Raw genomic sequence first — 21917 nt, 5'->3', positions numbered from 1 at the left:
ACAGAAGACGTTACAGGTCTGTGAGAGCCAGAGATTTTCCTTGTTTGAGGTGACCAAATACTTATTTTCCACTCTGATTTACGAATAAATTCTTTACAAATCCTACCATGTGAATTCATGGATTTTTTTTTCACATTCTGTCTCTCACAGTTGAAGTGTACCTCTGGTGCAAATTACTGACCTCTGTCATCATTTTAGGTGGGGGAACTTGCACAATCGGTGGCTGACTAAATACTTTTTTGCCCCACTGTATTTGTGTACATGACAGCATTGCTGTCCAGCATTGTGTTTATCAAAACTCTTTTTACAAATCCTGCTGTGTGTGTGTCCCCCAGGTGATTAACAGGAGGAGAAGAGTCTGGTGGTGCAACGGAGGAACAATTTCATCCATTTGGACTCAGCTCAGCCACTACAGAGGAAACAATCAATGACTTCAACACAAAAGGTGAGAAAAATATCACAGTTACAATTAGGGATGCACCGATACTGGTATCGGGGCCGATACTGTAAAATGTGTGTGTACTCATACTCGTAAAAGTTAAGCGATACCATGAACCGATAATAATGTAGCCCGGATGGGAATTTGGGAGTAGATACTCATAATTCCCATGAACTTAAACGCCACTGTAACATAAGGTGTTCACAGTTGATGTTATGTGATGTAACTGTACCCAGAATGTAATTTGCCCTGTAATATGTCACAAGGTAAATACAGGTAATTAGAGCAATCAAACTGTTATGTTAATCATAAAGTATTATTTTATGGTATGTAACTCTGAATGGAGTTTAAATATTGTTCAGAGTTCTAATTTCTTGTAACAGAAGTTACAAGAAAATACAAAGATCATATTTTATAAGCATACATTGAAACAACAATATCATCAGTTGAACTTGAAATTTCTTATGCGTGAAAGATTTTCTCTGCTGATCAATATTTCTTCAATAATGTCATTTTCATTACAACTCTCATTGTAGCATATCATTGTAATGTGATACTGCCACCAGAAGGTGGTGGAAACACACCAACAATGTGTTTGTTGACATGTTTGATTCAACCAATGGAGGGAGTTTCAGTTTGTTCCACGACTGCATTTCACTCACTGCCTCTGTTTGTATCTCTGTCACTGCAGGACCAACATGGAGCGAAAAGTCAGCGCTCTCAGGAGGCTGACAAACCACACAGAAGAAAGGGAGAGAAAACCTACAGCTGTGATGAGTGTGGAAAGTCTTTTACCCGGGCTGGAGATTTAAAAAGACACCAACTCATCCACAGTGAAGTTAAAGCGTACAGCTGTGACTTGTGTGGAAAGTCTTTTACCCGGGCTGGACACTTAAAAAAACACCAACTCATCCACAGTGGATTTAAACCATACAGCTGTGACTTGTGTGGAAAGTCTTTTACCGGGGGTGGAAACTTAAAAAGACACCAAGTCATCCACAGTGGAGTTAAACCTTACAGCTGTGACTTCTGTGGAAAGTCTTTTACCCAGGCTGGAGACTTAAAAAGACACCAAGTCATCCACAGTGGAGTTAAACCTTACAGCTGTGACTTGTGTGGAAAGTCTTTTACCCTGGCTGGACACTTGAAAAAACACCAACTCATCCACAGTGGATTTAAACCTTACAGCTGTGACTTCTGTGGAAAGTCTTTTACCCAGGCTGTAAGCTTAAAAAGACACCAACTCATCCACAGTGGAGTTAAACCGTACAGCTGTGACTTGTGTGGAAAGTCTTTTACCGGGGGTGGAAACTTAAAAACACACCAACTCATCCACAGTGGATTTAAACCTTACAGCTGTGACTTGTGTGGAAAGTCTTTTACCCAGGCTGTAAACTTAAAAACACACCAACTCATCCACAGTGGATTTAAACCTTACAGCTGTGACTTGTGTGGAAAGTCTTTTACCGGGGGTGGAAACTTAAAAACACACCAACTCATCCACAGTGGAGTTAAAGCGTACAGCTGTGACTTGTGTGGAAAGTCTTTTACCGACGGTGGAAACTTAAAAAGACACCAACTCATCCACAGTGGATTTAAACCTTACAACTGTGAGTTGTGTGGAAAGTATTTTACCCAGGCTGGAAGCTTAAAAAAACACCAACTCATCCACAGTTGATTTAAAGCACACAACTGTGAGTTGTGTGGTAAGGCTTTTGCTCTAAATAGCGACTTACAGAGGCATCTAGTTACCCACTCTGGAATTAAGGCGTAGAGGTGCGACTTTTGTGGAAAAAGTTTCAGTGACAAACAGTACCGAAATATTCACCTACGGATTCACACTGGAATTGATGTTTCCTGCTGTGACCAGTGTGGGAAACTGTTTACAACAGATGCACAGTTACAACAACACACTGAGGAGAGACCTTATAAATGTGACCTGTGTGAGAAGACTTTTAAAGCTCCACATCAGCTGAAAAAGCACCAACAGATCCACACCAGAAAGTAACTCTAGAAGTGCAGTTACTGTGAGGATGTATTTATGTTTTATCTTGTAATTTTAACCTGATTGTTTGGAAAAAGTCTGATCAGTAAACTTATGGAGTTATACTGAATGAACTGTTTGGAAAAATGAAGAAGTAACCTGAGTTTTATAGTGTAAACAGTAAAATTTAATTGGACGTTGGCAGAGATGCTTTTTATTTCAGGCGACGTTCAGGATAAAAACGTTGAAGGAATTCCCTGACATACAATGTCTTTGTTTAGAAGTGGAGAGAAGCACACTGATCCATTTCTCAACCCTGTCGTCACTGTGGTGGTGGGAAAGCGTTTCTCTTTAACTTTTGTGGAAAAACCTCCAATCACGAACGGGACCTAAAACCACATCAACGTAGCCACACTGGAGACAAAATGAACTACTGCAAAGAATGTGGGAGGGGCTTCCACACACCAAGTACATTAAAAATATGTCTGTGAAGGTTCTCAGTCATCCAGGTCATCGTAGTCAAAGGAGCTTGCAAAGAAAAGCGTCTGGACTTCTTTAAGTTGCTTGAAGACGTTTCACCTCTCATCCGAGAAGCTTCTTCAGTTCTAAGGTCAAATGGTGGAGAGTCCCAGATAAAAACCTAGTGGGAGTGACCCCCACAGAGGGACAAAAGGATCCCCTGATGATCCTCTAATCACCTGAGCCAAGGTGTGAAATTGGGTGTGGGACCCAATCAGCCAGAGTTTCGGGTGTGTTTATTGTGAAACCTGGCCCCACCTTGTCATGCGAATTCCTGAGGTCAGATGGCCCAGGATGTGAGTGGGCGTTAAGGCGTCTGGGAAGGGATCTCAAAACTGGATTATAGATGGCAGAGAGTTGGTGTCGTAAACCCCCGCCTCTGTTCAAAGATGGTCGCTCACAGTGGACGTAGATGGCTTCTTTCACTCCTCTTTCAAACCATCTGTCCTCTCTGTCCAAAATGTGAACATTGGCATCCTTGAAAGAGTGTCCTTTATCCTTAAGATGCAGATGGACTGCTGAGTCTTGTCCTGTGTAGCAGGACAAGACTAACAATGAACACACCCGAAACTCTGGCTGATTGGGTCCCACACCCAATTTCACACCTTGGCTCAGGTGATTAGAGGATCATCAGGGGATCTTTTGTCCCTCTGTGGGGGTCACTCCCACTAGGTTTTTATCTGGGACTCTCCACCATTTGACCTTAGAACTGAAGAAGCTTCTCAGATGAGAGGTGAAACGTCTTCAAGCAACTTAAAGAAGTCCAGACGCTTTTCTTTGCAAGCTCCTTTGACTACATTAAAAATACATGACCTCTTCCACAGTGTGGTCAAAAAGCACATCTGTGACCAGTGTGGGTCATCCTTCACCACTGCAGGAGGGACACCATACAAGTGCAGACACTGTGACAAAAGCTTCTCACAATCAGGTCATCGTAACAAACATGAACATACACACATGGAAGTGAACTTCAGCTGTGACCAGTGTGACAAGAGCTTCAGGAATCTCAGTTCATACTCCGAACACAAACGATCCCACGCTGTAAATAAACTGTTTCACTGTTACCTATGTGCAAAAACATTCACTTCATTATCTGCTCTGTGCAAACATCAGCCTGATCATGCAGGACTGAAATCACTGGATCACAATGAATCTGAAGAGAGAGAAAGATCCTCTTCTGGTTTCAGGCTCAGACTTAAAAACCTTGAGATCAGGCTCCACAGAGTTCAGATGGAATCTCCTGTAAAGAGTGTCAGCTGATGCCACACTTGGATCTGATGAGGTAGCTCTGATTTCTGGAGCTGCAGTGAATAATCCTGAATGTTACATTTAGGAAGCTGCATGTATAGATATGCATATCAAGTTTATTTTTTTTCCTTTGAGGGATTTTAATTCTCTAAAATGTTTTCCTTGTTATATTTTGATCTTTGTTCCCTTAGGACACAGTAGTGTTTAGTAGTTGTACTTGTTACTGTATTATTAAAGTTATAGGAATGTCTTTTTTACCAAACTAATAATGTATCAGAATTGCAGATATTGATATATATTTCAATTTCTTTCATTTGAACTTTCTTAGTGTTTCCAAAATTAACTTTTTTTTAATGTATTCATTTAATGTGTTACCTCTGTTAAATTTCAATTCTTCATTCATATTTAATCTTTTGCTGAGGTAAAATCTTCTCTTAAATCATTTTCTCCCAAAACTACAAATGTTTTCACAGCAGTTGCTCTTAAAACCTCCAAAAATGAACTAAATCTGTCCACCAGCTTTGAAACAACACCTGCTGTGACTTTATGTCCAGAAAAAAAGAAACTCAAGCTGAACTGGTTTTGGGCTGTACTTCCATGTAATGCCAGTTTGTACCAGAAGATGGAGCAGTGAGTCAGTGTAACCTTTATTCAATTAGGCAAAGAACACAATCTTATTCACAGTGGCAGCAAAGAAATGTTGAAAGTTAAAAACAGCAGCACACATCAGAACCATTTTAAAGATCACAGGTGACTACTTTTACTTAATTCAAATTCTGTTAAACCTCTATTTTTTGCTCCTCCTTTCACTTTAATGTATTTAGTCCTTGAAGTCCACATGTTGTTTTTTTAATGAATTTTGATCCACATGTTCTGCAGCTGTTTTCTTGTTGATTTGAAGTTTGTATTATGAAATCCTGATAATGTTAAAGTGTTAGTTATATTTGATGAAGTCTGTGTAGAGTTTATCTTATTATCTTATTAAACAGTTTGGTGTGAAAAATAAAGAAATGGTCTCAGAACAAGTAGTTTGACCCATTATTTCCGATTCAAACTAATTTAACTGTTTTCAGTGGTACATGTGGAGGTTTATCACAGGAGGCGACTTGGCTGTTCTCCACTCACACTGAAGAAGGATCCTGCAGCTAATTAAAAACTCTAAAATGATCTTGAAGGAAAATTTGTTTGATTTTTCTTAAAAACATGCTGTTGGCGGTTTGCAGTTGCAATGCAGGATTGTGCTGCTGCTCGTCTACAGGACTCTCATGGAGCACCACTTTGAAACTTTGTAACTCTCTCTGCAAAATACAATATATAAAGACCAATGCTGGGCAATTAATTATATAGTTACTTCTTCAAAAAGTTTCTGAGTATTGCAAACAACAAAGATTTTGCAGCTGTTTATCTAAAAATGCTGCTAAGGGATTTTTTGTTAAACAAACATAAAATATTTACAGAACAATCAGGTGTTCTGCATCAAATCTGATGCCACACAAATTATTTGTGCCTCTCCAAAAAATAATTTCTGTCCACTATGAGATAAAGGAGAACATCAAAAGCCTGATACCTGCAGGCCTGACAACAGGAGATGTATCACTCCTGTAACATTTAGCAGCCGCCTCATTGTTCTGACACACACAACAAAACTATTGACTACACTACACACTAACTATACAAGATTTGCGCTAAACGTTGCAAATCTCACATCTCAAAACACTGCCGTCACTCCTAAATTTTCCTCTTCTTAACAACTTCCGTTTCTTAACAACCAAATGCCATGTTTTGATTGGTCGGCATGGTACATTTTTTGACCAATGGGAAAGGGTGGGGTGTTTTGGTTTTGTCTTTGCTCACAGGCGGAGAGTGCTTTATAACGTTTTCTTTATAAAATGCCGTTTTTACCATTTCTTCCCCCAGTAAATATAAACAACAATATTCTGGAAGAAAACCAAACACTGGATTTTTTTTTAATCACAACTCTGTTTTTTATGTGGCCTATCAACACAATTTGAAAACTGGTATAAAGTCCACTCTTTTTACGTCACTTGTTCCATCTGTCCTGCTCACATCTCCAATGGTTGTACACGTTGTCATTAACGTGGCTTCACTCTACATTAGCCACGCCACTTTGCTAGCTAAAACACCGGTGTCGGCACATAAGGACGCTGTCATAGCCTGTCAACGACGTTGATTAGCTGCGCATATACAAATTTGAATCACGTGATTGGCTGGACTATGGGATGAGGTGCCATTGTTCTAATCCCATACTGGAGCAGCCAGTCACTTACTGACTAACACTGCAAAACAGAATTGTTAACGTATTTACTTTCATTTCAATTCCGGTTAGAATTTTATTTTATGTGCAACACGGATTTTTTCTGCACAGAGACCGTGCCAGCAGTGCGCAATTGAGCACACGCGCAGTTTAGAGGGAACATTGGTGATGATTATCAGAAAGTGAACAAGGTCTCATGGTTTGATGCTTGTCCAATGCCTGAGTTGACCTGGACTGGTTAAGCACTGCTTGTCTTATTTTATGATGCTGGATTTAACCAACGCTTACTGGCAGATTCCCTTGTCTGCAGAGTCCAAAGACAAAAACGGCCTTCTCCACTCTGTATGGTTCGTACCAATTCGTCACACTTCCGCTGAGTTTGCATCTTTTGCTGTGAAGTACAGCCAGACTTTTGACCGCTTCGCCTTGGGCATTTTTAATCTGTAGCTCTGATCTAAAAGAATGTACGTACCTGGGCCCGCCTACTATCCTCAGAAACGTAAAATGATTGGCTAGAATCTAAAGTGTATCACAGCTCAGGAAAAAAAAGCACCGAAATGTGCGCTGCTTTTCGGTCTGGTTACTACCGTTTATGTCAGAACCGGTGCCATGCCGGTATCCATCCCTAGTCACATATTTACTGTTTTGCTGTTTTTAATGGAGACCAGGGGTTCCATTATCTGGTTGGTATTGTTAATGATTAATTGTTGGATTGGGAATTTAAAATAGTGTAATAAAGAAAAAACACTTTAGTTCTTATGGAGTCTTTTATTGGGTTTATGTGACATACAACTAAAATGACAGCTTGTAAAGGTGAAGAGACAGTGGGACTGGCCATCCTACCTGTGTCACAGAAGAGCCAAGGTTAAAGCTGTTTACAGTTAATCATTTGTGAGTAACCTAAATAAGGTACTCACCTGTCCTGGTTGCTTCTTGCAGGATGTGGAGCATAAGAGTGAAAGCAGCTTAATCACCTGTTTAAGGGCTGTTGGAGCAGACCAGTGTGTCAGGTTAGGGAGTATGGATAAAGAGGGTTTTAATTTATATAGTAATGGGTGAAGCTTATGTTATTGGTTTGTTTATAGTACGTGTTGGAAATATGTATATGTTTGTGATGTGCTTTAATGTTATTGCATGTTTGTGTGTGTGGAGGGTTATGTTTTCATTTTGATTAGTTAACCCCCATACTTGGGCTATTCCGGAAGAGTATAAAAGTGGTAAATGGCCTGCATTTGTATAGCGCTTTTCTAGTCCATAGGACCCCAAAGTGCTTTACACTACAGTCAGTCATTCACCCATTCACACACACAGGCAATGGCAAGCTACATTGTAGCCACAGCTGCCCTGGGGCGCACTGACAGAGGCGAGGCTGCCGGACACTGGCGCCACCGGGCCCTCTGACCACCACCAGTAGGCAAACATGGGGTTAGTATCTTGCCCAAGGATATTTGGCATGCAGCCAGGAGGCAGCCTGGGATCGAACCACCGACCTTCTGATTAGTGGCTGACCTGTTCTGCCACCTGAGCTACAGCCACCCCAAAAGGAAGCCATTTTGTTTAGTTATGGTTAGTGTTCTTGTGCTCCTATCATGTTCCTTCATTAATAAAGTGCCAATCCATGGATGTCTTTTACTCCAGTCTTGCGTCATATTATTGGACAGAACCTATGACCGCCGGCCAAAACTGACAGTAAGACACTGTAGAAGACAATGTGATGTGTTTATTGATATGAGTAAGGAAAGTAACTGTTATGAAAGAAGATGTTAATTAGAGAAAATGAACCAGTAAAGAGAGTATATTTCACTGAGGATATAAGTAAATGTAATTGATGTGAATGAGGAACCTGCTGAATTATATATTGAAAGCTCATGGTAGTGTTTATATAGCATTTGTTTGTGTGAAATAAATCAGACTCAGACACAATCTGGAGGAATACAGAGACACATGCTGTCTTCCTTACTTACTAAAAATGACATCTGGGACCAGGACGGGAGCTGATGCGAGCTGAAAGTTGGAGCCGAGACTGATCCATGGTTGCTAAGACGGTGGGTCCAGCGGGCCTGGGTCAGCAAGAGGTCGACGCAGAGAAGGCTTCCCTGATGCAGAGATAGTTCGTGGAGCGCTCAGGATATTAAGGCCTGGAACTTTTAAAGATATGTTAATCAATAAAGACGATTTGACTGCACTTGAACTGAAGGGGTTTCTCCATGCCCACCTGAGAGAGAAAAATAGTACAGAACTCTTTCAAGAATTAATGTGTGCCAGAAAAGATGAAAGTGAGACACCACATCCAAAACATCCAAAACACACCGCCCGGGCAACAAAGGAGTGGCTCCGTAAGAAGCATTTGAAAGTCCTGGAGTGGCCTAGCCAGTCTCCAGACCTCAACCCCATAGAAAATCTGTGGCGGGAGTTGAAAGTCCGTGTTGCTCGGCGACAGCCCCAAAACATCACTGCTCTCGAGAAGATCTGCATGGAGGAATGGGCCAAAATACCAGCTACTGTGTGTGCAAACCTGGTAAAGACCTATAGTAAACGTTTGACCTCTGTTATTGCCAACAAAGGTTATGTTACAAAGTATTGAGTTGTATTTTTGTTATTGACCAAATACTTATTTTCCACCCTGATTTACGAATAAATTCTTTACAAATCCTACCATGTGAATTCATGGATTTTTTTTTCACATTCTGTCTCTCACAGTTGAAGTGTACCTCTGGTGCAAATTACTGACCTCTGTCATCATTTGAGGTGGGGGAACTTGCACAATCGGTGGCTGACTAAATACTTTTTTGCCCCACTGTATGCAAAATGCTGCACACAAACATCCCAATACTTAATTTTTATGAGGAGCCATTGATTACCATTGATTACTTAGAATGTGTTATAGGTCACCTAGAGGGCATTTATGTAGAGTTAAGGAATAAGGTCTAAAACGGTTTGGTTATGAAAACAATGTCTGTGCGTGATGTCTGTTTATGGCTCAAGGCCTTGACTGAATTCTTTGCTGTGCTTCACACAGCCCTGATGAGGAACAGTGGCACAGAGTGGAAAATGATGAATTAAAAGGGTAAGTTTTAGGTCGGAGTACGGCATTTTCTGTGATTGAGATTTAATTCAAGGAGGAACAAAAGGTGTTACGGCACCTGAGGTTCTCATTCCCACACAATATTGTCCCGGCAGGAAGCAAAACGTTCCTGTGAATTTCTGGTTGATTGTTTGGTTTTGTTTAGCGCTAGCTTGATTTTATCAGTGAGCTTTGGCTTGTGTTCTTTCTCGTAAGCGAGAGAGCGATAGTTTTATGCTTGGACATGTCTGCAACGGGCCCTAGTTTGTGTTATTGTTATTAGTGTTTTGTTGGTTACGTCTGTTTTCGTTTTTGTTACAGTGCACTGAGGAAAAAACATCTGAGAGGTGTGATCCACCGGTGGTGATATTTCATGATTTAACAATCAGCTCTTTAAACCAGTCCTGAAAGATTGAGATTTAAAGCGCTATAAAATATTATTACTGTATACAGTTGCAAAGTGTGCTTCTCCATGATTGTAATTGCCTTGGGAGAAATTCACTTATAGGGGACACTGATCACATGAGAAGTCCTGAGTCTAAAAGGATTGCAGCGAGTCAATCCGGTCCAAAAAAAAACAACAACAAGGAATTGGTTTCCTTTTAAAATGATGACGTCATCTTGCTGGGGATGGATTCTCGAATAGGTCACGCGGGAGACTCCATTATCAGCAACATCTGGTATGAATGTGTGTGAATGAATGCATGTGATTGGACTGTGATGGACGGACTAAAAGTTTTGACTGACTTGATACTGAGACAAAGACTGCACCAACTTTAGGATTAGTAAATGCCAGCAAACAATTCACCTAGAGAAGGGTGGATGCTTCGCTTTGTTTTGTTTTGTTTTTGCAGGAGCAGGACGATAAGAGAGACTGAAGAGGAGAATTTCTGATGCTTTTTTGAGATATGATGTCACTAACCTTTTCTTTTAAGTTTCTAGCTCCTGTGAATTGACACATGGGAGTGTGTCAAAAAAGGGGGAAGTGGAAGTTGAGTTTGAACATCTAACAATGGTGATATGAAAATTTCTATGAGTTTATTTTTGTGTTTAATAATTTAGCTATGGTAAAACTTAAGCTTATAATGTGTTAGACTTAGAGATGGTTCATTAATTTTTGATTTCTTTTACACACACATAGATTATGATTAGAATAAGTCCTGAACATAATATTTTAAACCAAATTTGAATCATTAGAAGAACAATGGATAACAATATTAGATTATCAAGGCTAGGGAGAGAGGTGTTTTGGTTTTCTGTCTCTTGCAGAGGAAGGAACAGACACCAGACGGGGACACAGAGATATGGGGACCCTTCACAGCAGAGACAGATGTAGGGACTGCCAAGACAGCAACTGGGGTCAAGTGTCATGACGGTTGGGCTCCTTGAGAAGATGGATCCCATAAACACAGCAATAACCATGAAGGGGTTGGCGAAAACCAGGAACACCAGACCAACAAGGTTCGAGAGGCTCTTGGCGAAAAAGGGGGACACGGCGGTGACCCCAAAACACACAGATCTTTGTTTGAAATCGGGGCAGAATAATCCCCAGAACTGTGCAACGACTAAAGGGTGGTCTAACCCCGGTCGAAGAAAGAAGCTGAGAATCACCCAACTGGAAGACACTGGTAGCTGCAGCAATAAAAATAAAGGTTAAAAGCTCCTTAGACAGAGGTTCTAGTCTAAGTACATTTGAAAGGTATAAGGTGGCATCAAAATGGGGGTGGAAAACTGGAGCATCAAAATAAAGCTGTGGGAGAATTGGGGAGTGATGGGAGAGTCATCTGTAACTGCTGTTATGGTTGTAAATCTAACTTTTCTCGCATCTGAACTGCGTGAACACAGAGGTCATCCCACATATGGTTCACCCGTTAAAGGGGGACAGAGGGCCTCAGGACCAAGAAGAACTGGACCTTGCAACACTAGAGTGTATGTTGTAAGTGATCTCTTTGAAGAAAAGAGATCAAAGGGGGAATTGTGATATTATTCTGTTATCATATGTTACCTTATATATGTAATCAAAGTAGTTGAAGTATGATACTGCTGTAGATCATATTATACCCTTTAATATAGAGTGTGTGATCAGTATGTAGTATTAGTTTGCATTATACTTCTGACTTAAAAGAGTGTGAAAATCATTAGATCTATTGGATTGACCTGTATTACTCGACACTGTTGAATGTGTTACACTGTTTCTTGACATTTCATACTGCTGAATCATGAAGAGAATGTTGTGTGCAGAGGACCTTGTGCAGATAATAGAAGAAACAGACCACATTCCATACCCCCACCTTTCAGAAGAGAAAGACAGGGAGCCGAGGTCATAAGTTAGGCGCCGTAAGAGAGAAAGAATGTAATGTTTAGGCTCTTACGACTAGGTGGGGGCCACTAGAGGGTATAAAAAGCTGAGTAACCCGTCACCATTTTGAGACTTGCTGTGACCCTCTGCAGGCAGGTCTCCCCATCATGATGGTTCTAATGCTCATAAGTATTGAATTGTATGGAAATAAATGATTGTTGATTGAGCATTTATACACCGAGTACTGTCCTTCCTTCAGCCCAAAGATTCAAAGAATTGGGAGATTTCAACAGAGACAAGGATCTGGAATTAATTGCAGGTACATTGGGAAAAGTGATAGAAAAGATCAAAAATGGATCAGGAAATTGAATTTCTAAAATGTTAATATTTGGCAGAGCAAAATCAAAAAATTCATCTAAGTGCTGCTCATATCTACCTGTAGCTGGAGGAGAGGTGACATTCACTGGCCCTGAAACAGTGTCCCGTTTTGAGTCAGGTATCTCTGCTGCACCATCCACTGTGTTAAATAAACTATGGCCTGCTGCAAGTCATATGAAAAGAACAACAATTATTACAAAACAAATGTCCCCTGACAAACAAAAAAGTGCTGATGAGGAGGATTTTTTTTGTCTAGGCTTTAAACCACATGTCTGTTCTTCTGAGCACTAATATACACACAAGAAATAGGCTTTTATGAAAACACTAAATCAAACACTGCTAACAGTGGGAATAAAGGAATTATTTTACTGCATTAATAATATAACTTTATCATTAAATTGCATTAAACTGTTTATCACAGCTACTGGCATCAGATTAACATTTTTATTGCATGTGCAGCCATAATCATTGTATACACACATTTGCATATTGTGCTTAGTGATGGGCAGATGAAGCTTCATGAAGCACTGAAGCGTTTCATCCAATTGGTTCATCCCAGCGCAAAGCTTCTTAAAGCTTCATTTGCTCTAGTAGGACATCTACTGGACATAAAAATATTAGTTGGCACGAATTTGAAGAGTGTGGCCTTTTGCACACAGCCTGTAAATCTCAACAACAAAAGGAGTGTGTAAAACATCTATATTGTAGTGATGGCAGTACACTGTATATTTATACTGGCAGTATGGAAAATGATTTTTTGGAAATGCTGAAAATGGAAATGATCATTTACTGTGAGGTGAGGTGTGGTTGGGGTGTGGACAGTAGTTGTGCTTTTGTAACGTTGAGGTATGGAGAGCTACACACTGAGGCTTTGAGCCTCAGTCCTGCCTGTTCACATTTTATTCAGTAAAAACTAAATTTTCACTGCTTTTATAACCTTTAGTGGGGAGAACATAGCTAGGATTTAATGATTCAACAAATCTTTTGAATCCTTTGTCCTCCACAATGCTAAATGGCTGGGAGTCCTCAATCACCATGCTGACCAGGTCTTCATCTATTTGAGATTGTTCTCCTGAGGAAAGACAATAAAGACAAAGCACAAATATAAATATCACACACGTAACTTATAATAGCTGTATAATATTGTTATATCATTTAGTAACATTACAGCATGCTATATTATCATGGCATTTGATGGCTCACCTGGTCTTGCTCCACAATCGGTGTTCCCCTTATTCTCATGCAAAGCTCTGTAGTGCCTAAGCATGGATGAGGTGTTGTTGTTATATCCCAGCTCCCTGGCACATAGCAAACACTTCACTTTGTACAAAAGTAAAGCCGCTTAACATAAATTGTATTGGACCATCAGTATTATGAAAATACATCTTCTGTAGAAATTTACATACCTTGTTGGGAGGAATAAGATCAAAATGTTCCCACACAGGGGAGGACATCCTCCTCTTCTTAGCTGGCTCCATTCTCTCCAGACTTTCTCTCCTCACTCTCATAAACCTCCAAACTGTCTCCAAACTCTCACTAACCGCAACTCTCCATCAAACACCTACATTTTGAATGAAGTCTGAGGGGTTTATATCGCTGTCATATCTCGCGGCAAAGTTCGAACCACTTCATGAACCAGTCACGTGGTACAGCCGGGCAGCGAGGCTTTGGACGTCATCATTTTCAGCTCCTCCCATAAATGAAGCAAGCCTCGATACGCGCATCGTAGAAACGCCCCCTCCATTACTCGACACAAGCTTCGAAGTCTCGATACAGAACGTCACATCAGTAGTTGTGCTCATAAGAGTTGATTCTCAGTCTATTGAAGGTTTCAAGCTTTGTGAAGCGCGATGTCTTCGCAATCTATTGTGTAAGGTGATTTGGAGCAATGGAAGGTTAAAACAGCATTCACGCTTACAATTGAGTTGAATTGAGTTGTTTGGAGAAGATCTATGCTGATGAGTTGCATTGTACATCTTCCCACACGTGTACTCAATAAATCATCATTTGACTGAACTCTTCTGGGCCAGTGTTGGTTTGTTCCTTGCCTCAATATTTCGAATCGGGACACTACCAATACAGATCATTCACAGCTAGGCTAAAATAGAAGGATCTCAGTGATTGTGAAAACAGAGCTATTTAGGAGCAATAAGGCAGCGCAGCTAAAAGAGCCGAAGATCTCAAACACACTGAACACTCCTCACTCACTTGGAGAACCAACTTTCAGATTGATGAGCTTCAAAGGTTTTCCAGCTCTCTTGATGACATGACACTCGTATGTTCCAGCATCATCTTGTCTCACATTCTTCACTTCAAAATCAAAGACACGTCTCCATCAGCTATCTGTCTGTCCTTCAGATCCACCTGGTTCTCAAAATATGGATGCTGGTAATCTGGAACAAGTCATCCATGCTGATATAAAAGGACAAGTTCTTCATCTTCCAGGTCAGTTCTGCTCCACTCTACAACTATGACGATGTGAGCTTGAGCTTGACATGTCAGAGTGACGTCCTGTCCAGACTCAGCTGTGATGATTTTGTGATCTGAAAAAGAGGAAACAACACAGCGCAGCGAGGTTAAAGGTCAAAGTAACACTGTTCACTTCTACAGTAGTCAATCAGAGTGATGATCAGACAGCACTAAACTGCACTTACACACAGAGAATTTTCAATAAACTTATCACAAAATTAATGTGTGCAGGCTCATGTTGCCTGCACACACACAGACCAACAGAATGAATATGAAATAATCCTACTCAATTTCTTTGTCTTTATCTATCATTGAAATGGCATTTATCTCCTGACAGGTAAAACTCACCTGCAGAGGTAAACATGCAGAGGCTGAATAACAACAAAGCTGAGCAGAGTGATGCAGTCACAGCAGACATTTCCTCTACCACAGATGGTCTTAGTTTGTTCTAAATGTCTGTATTTTCAGTGAATAACAGAACGTGAGTTTAAACCTGATTGCATCAGATTAAATTTAACGTTTACATAAAATTCAGTTTCCATAGAAATGATTCCAGGTTCAGATACTAATGCTGGATAATAATCACTAAGGCTTTTGAAATCTGTGAGCGAACTGGGTCCTCAGCAGTTCTGTGTGATTAGTAAGTATGTGTCTCTCAGCTTTCTACTCCAACTGGTCCTGTAATGATTTTTGCTGCGTGCGCATGTGTGTGTGTGTGTGTGTTTGTCTGAAACCATTTTTTTTCCTCTCTCTGTTCTTGTTTTTGCATGATCTGTTTGGTTGAGAAGTGATTTCAAAGTTTCATGTGAGAGATAAAATAGCTGCGGTTAAATTAAGCTGTCTAAAACTGTCAAGGTTCAGCCCAGAGAGAAGAGCAGTTTTATTTTAAACAAGTTCCTCACACCAAGGGGTTTCAGAGGGGAATATTTCTGAAGCTGACACTGGACTCAGCGCCCACAGAGAGAGGGGAGAAAATAATTAGGCTACGTTCACACTGCAGGTCTTAATGCTTAATTCCGATTTTTTGATCAAATCTGATTTTTTTGTCTGCTTGTTCACACTATAAATAAAATGCGACAGCAAACGCACTCTAGTGTGAACCCTCAAAGCGGCCCGCATGCGCAAAAGAAGACGTCACACACAATCAAGGCTGGACTGGGACAAAAAATTGGCCCGGGCATTTTGACTATAGACCGGCCTACCAGGATAAAGATTGAAAATTTGACGTCATTCAGGGTTAAACCGCAAAGGATTCTGGGAACTTGTGGCAAGAGGTACTAGCGCACGCAGGCTTTCAATTGAACTCAGTTACACAGCAATAAAAAGAAACCCAAAAAATGGCAAGAAGCTGTTGTATTATTAACTTCAATAGTCGGTCGCATGACAGCCACGGGAAGCCGACGGGTAGAGAGATCGTTTTTTTTATCGGATTACATCGTTGAAGAGACATTTTTAAGCCATGTTTCCGAAGTAAGAGCCGACGGATGGTCTGGATATACCAAATATAACGTCCCAGAACACTCCAGCTCACATGTTAGTCTGCTCCAAGCATTCCCACAAAGGTCAGAGTTTTGTTGTAGTTAATGCGTCATTTTTCTTAACATAACTGGTGATATAGGTTACAAGCAAGTCTGGAGCTGAACAGAAATTGTGGCGCTATGCTCCTTTGTTTATTGTGCATAAATAGTGAATTTTCCTGACACAATATTACGTTTCGCTTCTGTTATTATGGTACATTGACAAAAACATATACTTTTATTCACAGGAGAAAACAGTTGTTTTGTATCACTAATTGTCCAGTACGATTACAGCATACAATATTATTGTCACTGCTACATTTCTGTAATGCTACCAGAGATTATTTCCACTACTAATTAATTACCGTTGAGCTCAAAGGTTATATTAATAAACGGTTAATGAATGTGTATTTATGACGACGATTTGTGAGACTGGTAAACTTACCTTTGTTCGTACGATGGTCTTTCGTTCTACACGGTGCATTTCAAGGTCCTGCACCCATCCGTCGGTAAACTGTACCTGGGCTTGTTGCAGTGACCTGAAGTTACTAAACTTCATGAGTGTATGCACTCACTCCAAGAACCGTGTAATTATAAATCTGAGCGTGGTGAAAGTTGGGCAGCACGCTAATGTCTTTTGTCCCTCTGTGTGCTCGTAAGGGTCTGACACTTTCACTCCTTTGATTTTTTCCTTGTATCTTTTCTTTGTCTTTTCGTCGAGTCTGTCTTTGTACGGACCGGCATTGTTCTCCTTTTGTTTTGTACATTCCTTTTTTGTGCGGCAAAGAAAAAACAAGAAGGTATTGGAACCGGAGAATGAACATTTTGCGGCGCTGCAAACGCTTGCATTTGATGCGGTACTTGGATTGTTTTGCCACGAGTTCCCGGCATGCAATGCGCGAAAATCACGTGATTGCTAAACAAGGGGGAGGGTGCATCCGGCCTCCTCGGCTGTAATTGGTCCAGCCCAGAGTCGATCATGACCAATTGGCCAATCCAACACCTTTCATTATCTATACCCTTCCTAAAAATAAAAAAAATCCATCGGCCCATAAAGACAAAAAATCGCCAGCGGCCCACCGGGCAAATGCCCGGTATGCCCGATGGCCAATCCAGCTATGCACACAATGCACTCTGTTTAGACCCAGACCAAACAATATTTCGTCTTGATGCATTCTCAATCATCCAGCAAAGTAAATCTCCAAAAGTTGAATCTGTTCATCTGGACGTAGCGTTTTGTGGGTTTTCTATAATGTTACATCATATTCTATAAGGATGTTATGTGTTTGTAGACTTTCTGCCCAGTTTGACCCATTTAGCAGAAGTCAGCATGTTTAAGGCTCTGATATTTATTCTGTATGACTTAAAGCAGTTATGACATAGTCTGATTTTCTCACCCAATAAAGGAATATTTCATATATCAGTCTACTCTTCATTTTATCAGAAACAGTTATCACAGCTCGTACATTTTCATTTTGCACATATATGTAAGCATTGAGCCAAATTTAGTAATGCCAACAAATTAAATGAACATTATTTGTCTCTTACATATGATACATCTATACGTATTTATACACTGGAAAAGATTCTTGTCTTTGAGTGAAGATTTATGGTGATGGGAAATATAAATAACTGAAACTTGAATCTTTACTGAAGCTCAGTGTTTGACACAGAGTTCACTCACATGTGCTGTACCAGTGTACCTGCACATGTGATGTGACAATAAAAGTGAATTGTTCACGTGAATTGTTCAAGTTCACTGCTGTAATAACTAATAATGATTAATATAATAACTATAATATTGGCCATATCATATTTACACTGACTTTAGTCTCATGAACAACATAATTGTTATTTACTAGCTAATCTTAAAATGACTGTTCAGTACAGAAATGAAGCCCAACAATCATGTTTTACAGTCATGTGGTCTCAGCCTCAGATAATTATTAAATCACACAAAGCTCGTGTAGAAACAAACGAACAAATGAACAAAATATGTTCTCCTTCATTTCTCTCAAACAAAGCAGTATGAAACGTTTACAGCGGTTAGTATCATGGTTGCTAGGCAACCTGGGCAGCGCGACGGAGCTCGACCGGCATTTCACAAGCCTCGCACTTCCGGCCTTAGCGGTCTTTGAGTACGCGTATATGGGCAGAAATCTGTGACATCAGAAACTGAATTTGAATAAGTTCAATTTGAATTTGAATTGCTCAGATTGAATCTGAATTGTAACTTGAATAAATGCTTTTGAAAACTGAATTTGAATTAGTCTAATTTGAAATTGAATTTATGGTTTGAAAATGATCATCACTAAATTGAAATTGAATTTTATATTTTGAAAATGAATTGATTTGCTTTGAAACTGCATTTTATCCTTTAATACGTTTTTTGTATTTTATTTATTCCAAATGATCATCCAGATGTCTGTGACATGTGATGACAAACACCATAATGGAAGGCCTTAGTCATCACTCATCATATATTTTTGCATATGCTGAACAGGCAGTCAGACATGCTGTAACTGTGGGGTAGAAAACAACATGAACACCATACGGCAGGGGTCTCAAACTCCAGTCCTCGAGGGCATGGAAAAGTTGCATGACACTTTGACCCTTGAGGACTATGGAACTCCAAAGTGTTCAAAATTAAATAAATAAATAGGTCAAGATGAAATAAATAACTATGTGAATAAATAAGACACAGATATGTAATGTGAGAATGATATTGTGAAATAATGGAACACATTTTGAAAAAAATGCTCATTATTGTGAAATATATTGCATTCTGCTATATACATTTACTTATTATTGTGAAATATTATTTCATGGTCATTATTTTTCACAATAACAGAGATTATTCCTGAGGCATTTTATTTATTTCCAGCCGTTATTAGTCCAAAATGACCTTTTTTCAAAGTCAGTCTTTATTTCAAAATCCCGTTTTTCCCGATGGTCTATTTATTTCATAATGCGACTTTTCAGCAGAATGACTTTGTCTGTCAATCAATGTAAGTGGGCTGGACCTTTGCACCTATTGGCTTATCGTTTACCATCGACTAGTTTTCCTGGATACCGGCTCCGCGGACGGCTACTGCAGCTAGCAACAGCGTGCTAGGTCAAAAGTCACGGAGGATGGCGGACTGGTGTGAACTTCAGCCAGTTCTGCTCATTTAAGCAAATCAGATAGAGAGGGATCATTTACCTGTAGATACTGTTTTGAGTCGTTTAGATGTTTCTGAAATGCTTGGGATGATAATTGCTCTTCAAGATGTTCGCATCGATGACAGCATTGTCAAAGGTTTAAGATCAATTCAGCACCGTGTTCGTTTGGAATACGCCGAGGAAGAACAGTCTTCAAATGTTGGCCGTCCACGTCTAGAAATCCCGGTGCAGCACTCAGGACTTTAGTGCTGTCCGGGATAACCGTCGGGGTAATTGCCGATACATTTTCTGTGTCTCCGAGCACAATTAGGAGGAAAATGACGGAGGATGGTCTAAGGTAAGTTTATGCTGTAATTGAGCACCTGTGTGATTCTGTACACAGCATTGTTTAGGTGTTGACCTTAATTATGACGTTTGACAATGAATTATTATCGCTTACTTTTTTTTGTTACTGTCTAAACTAAGTGGGGCAGCTACGGCTAAAGCTATCGGCGCCATCTCGGCGTTGAGACACGTTTAGCAGTGTTAGCTGTTAGTGTGTTAACTCGGAGACTGGGGTCAGTGGAGCCTGTAGGAACCTTTGACACAGAGAGTAGACCCACCAGCTTTCCACAGTCTACTTACTTATCACATCTTGTTAGACAACAGGGTCATTAGTGCTTTAAATAGTACATAGTTGAATGTTTCATTGTTGTTTGCAGTTGATTGTTCTCTGATAACGCATAACAAGGTTGATGTTAAATAGCGAGTTTATTGAAATGGTTTTGTCTATTTCAGCAGCATTATAGATATCATACTTTCTCTGGTGTCTTCGGTAAAGCTAAAACAAGAATACATTTACATCCTTGGTTCTTTCAGCATTAATTGGAAAACTTTGAGATTTGCTGTGCGCCTCCCAAGCCATTCTCTTTTATCCCACCTGTCAGGTATAGATGGCAATACTTTAAACAAAGTTAAATTTGTTATACCTGAAGAGAACCAATCCTGACCTAGAATGGGTGAATGAATAATTAGTTGGTAGCCAATGCCTAAGCAACTCACATAGGCCCTGGCAGACTCAATAAGTCCATCTAGGAACAGCTGCAGGAAACACCTCTTCAGTTTAGATTTAAAACATGTGCATGCTCTTTCAGGTTGATGAGGATTATGGTGTGGACTGGACAGGACAACATAATCGCTGCCCATCAAATGAGATCACCATTCCTGAGATTCAGCTCCCAGATGCACTGAATGAACAAGACCCTGCTGTGCTACCAATACTTCAAAATCACTTGTAGTAAGACATTATTACATTTAATCAGTTTCTATGTCAGGAGGATTTTTTTTTTTTTAATTTCTACAGCTTTGTAGCTAATACTGACTCAAAACAGCATAACCAATTTCATTTTTAACAAAACAGTGAGTGGCTATAAAACAGGATTTGTTTTATACAGCTGTCACTTTAATGATATTCATTTCTTGGTTGGATATACAGTACATGTCAACTCTGAGCAGATTTAATACAATGAACACAGTAGAGTAGTGTAACATCTTAATTCAAATAATTTTTTCTAGAAATTTTTTTTGTATCGTAGCGAGTATAAACAAAACATATTGTGTAATTTATAATGTACAGTGAACAACTGATTTTGATATCTGAACTCTTCATCAGTTTATATTAAAAAAGCCATAAATGCACACCTGTACTCTGTATTTTTCACTGTCAAGTGTATTAAAAAGAACTAGAACTCACTAGATTGTCCGTTTCTTTGAATACCGAGTACAGTAATGTGATGCAAGAAAGAAGAAATGGTCTAATTTTACCATGTGGTTATGGAATCAATCGTAAACCAGACCAAAACCTGAGTCAGTAGAGTTGAGACACACCTGAATGTCCATTAGAAATGACTCATAGGTACAGTAGTGTGCAGGAAGACGTAGTACTTCAAAACCGGTGGAAGACTTTGGAAGATTGCTGTTGACCACTTCCACAGTCATTTCTCGGCAAGACTTCCCATCCTGTCCAAAACTTGATGAGGGCTTTTTGTTGTGCACAAGATGCTGCAACAGAAGATTGTTTTAAACTATAATGACATCCTATATTCATTATTTTGAATCTTTTATGGAGAAATACCATAAAAGATGACCACTTACATACAGGGCACCAGACATTTTTGCCCCACTCAAATTGCTGTTGTAGCTTTTATAGATATTTTTATGTTAACAAAGCTAAAAGTAGTCTACATACAATTCTAGTGCAACTGATAATGTCACCACTCTTATGTATTGCATGGAGCAAATAACAAAACAAAATTATACTATAGCGTAGAGCTGGGCGATAGAACGATAACGATATGTATTGCGAAATAACTTTTTCTCAATAGAAAAATTAAACTATTGCGATAGACCTCACCGCTCTTGTCCTTTTTATAAAAAAATAAATAAAAATAAATATCGTGATATGAAAAAATCTCATACCGCCCAGCTCTACTATAGTGTACTTTGTTAATGACCCAAGATCACTGGACTGTATGTAATTTACCAAAGTATAATCAGAGAAAACCAATGGCAAAATACCTATCGC

General features: G+C 39.7%; 1 protein-coding gene, 1 long non-coding RNA gene and 1 pseudogene across 2 annotated transcripts in view; all 3 read left to right on the top strand.

The window, feature by feature from the left end:
- Positions 1-21917, top strand: part of LOC113015028 (neural cell adhesion molecule 2-like) — a 339210-nt gene that overhangs the window by 272245 nt on the left and 45048 nt on the right. The gene's annotated exons all lie outside the window — the stretch shown is intronic.
- LOC113010571 (zinc finger protein 724-like) lies at positions 214-2665 on the top strand (annotated as a pseudogene).
- Positions 19092-21085, top strand: LOC113011188 (uncharacterized). The gene is made up of 2 exons (XR_003270481.1): positions 19092-19691; positions 20488-21085. It is a non-coding gene; the product is annotated as an uncharacterized LOC113011188 (long non-coding RNA).

Source organism: Astatotilapia calliptera, chromosome 3 (assembly GCF_900246225.1).
Source record: "Astatotilapia calliptera chromosome 3, fAstCal1.2, whole genome shotgun sequence".
Taxonomy (NCBI): domain Eukaryota; kingdom Metazoa; phylum Chordata; class Actinopteri; order Cichliformes; family Cichlidae; genus Astatotilapia; species Astatotilapia calliptera.
This window is presented reverse-complemented; position numbering and strand designations above follow the sequence as displayed.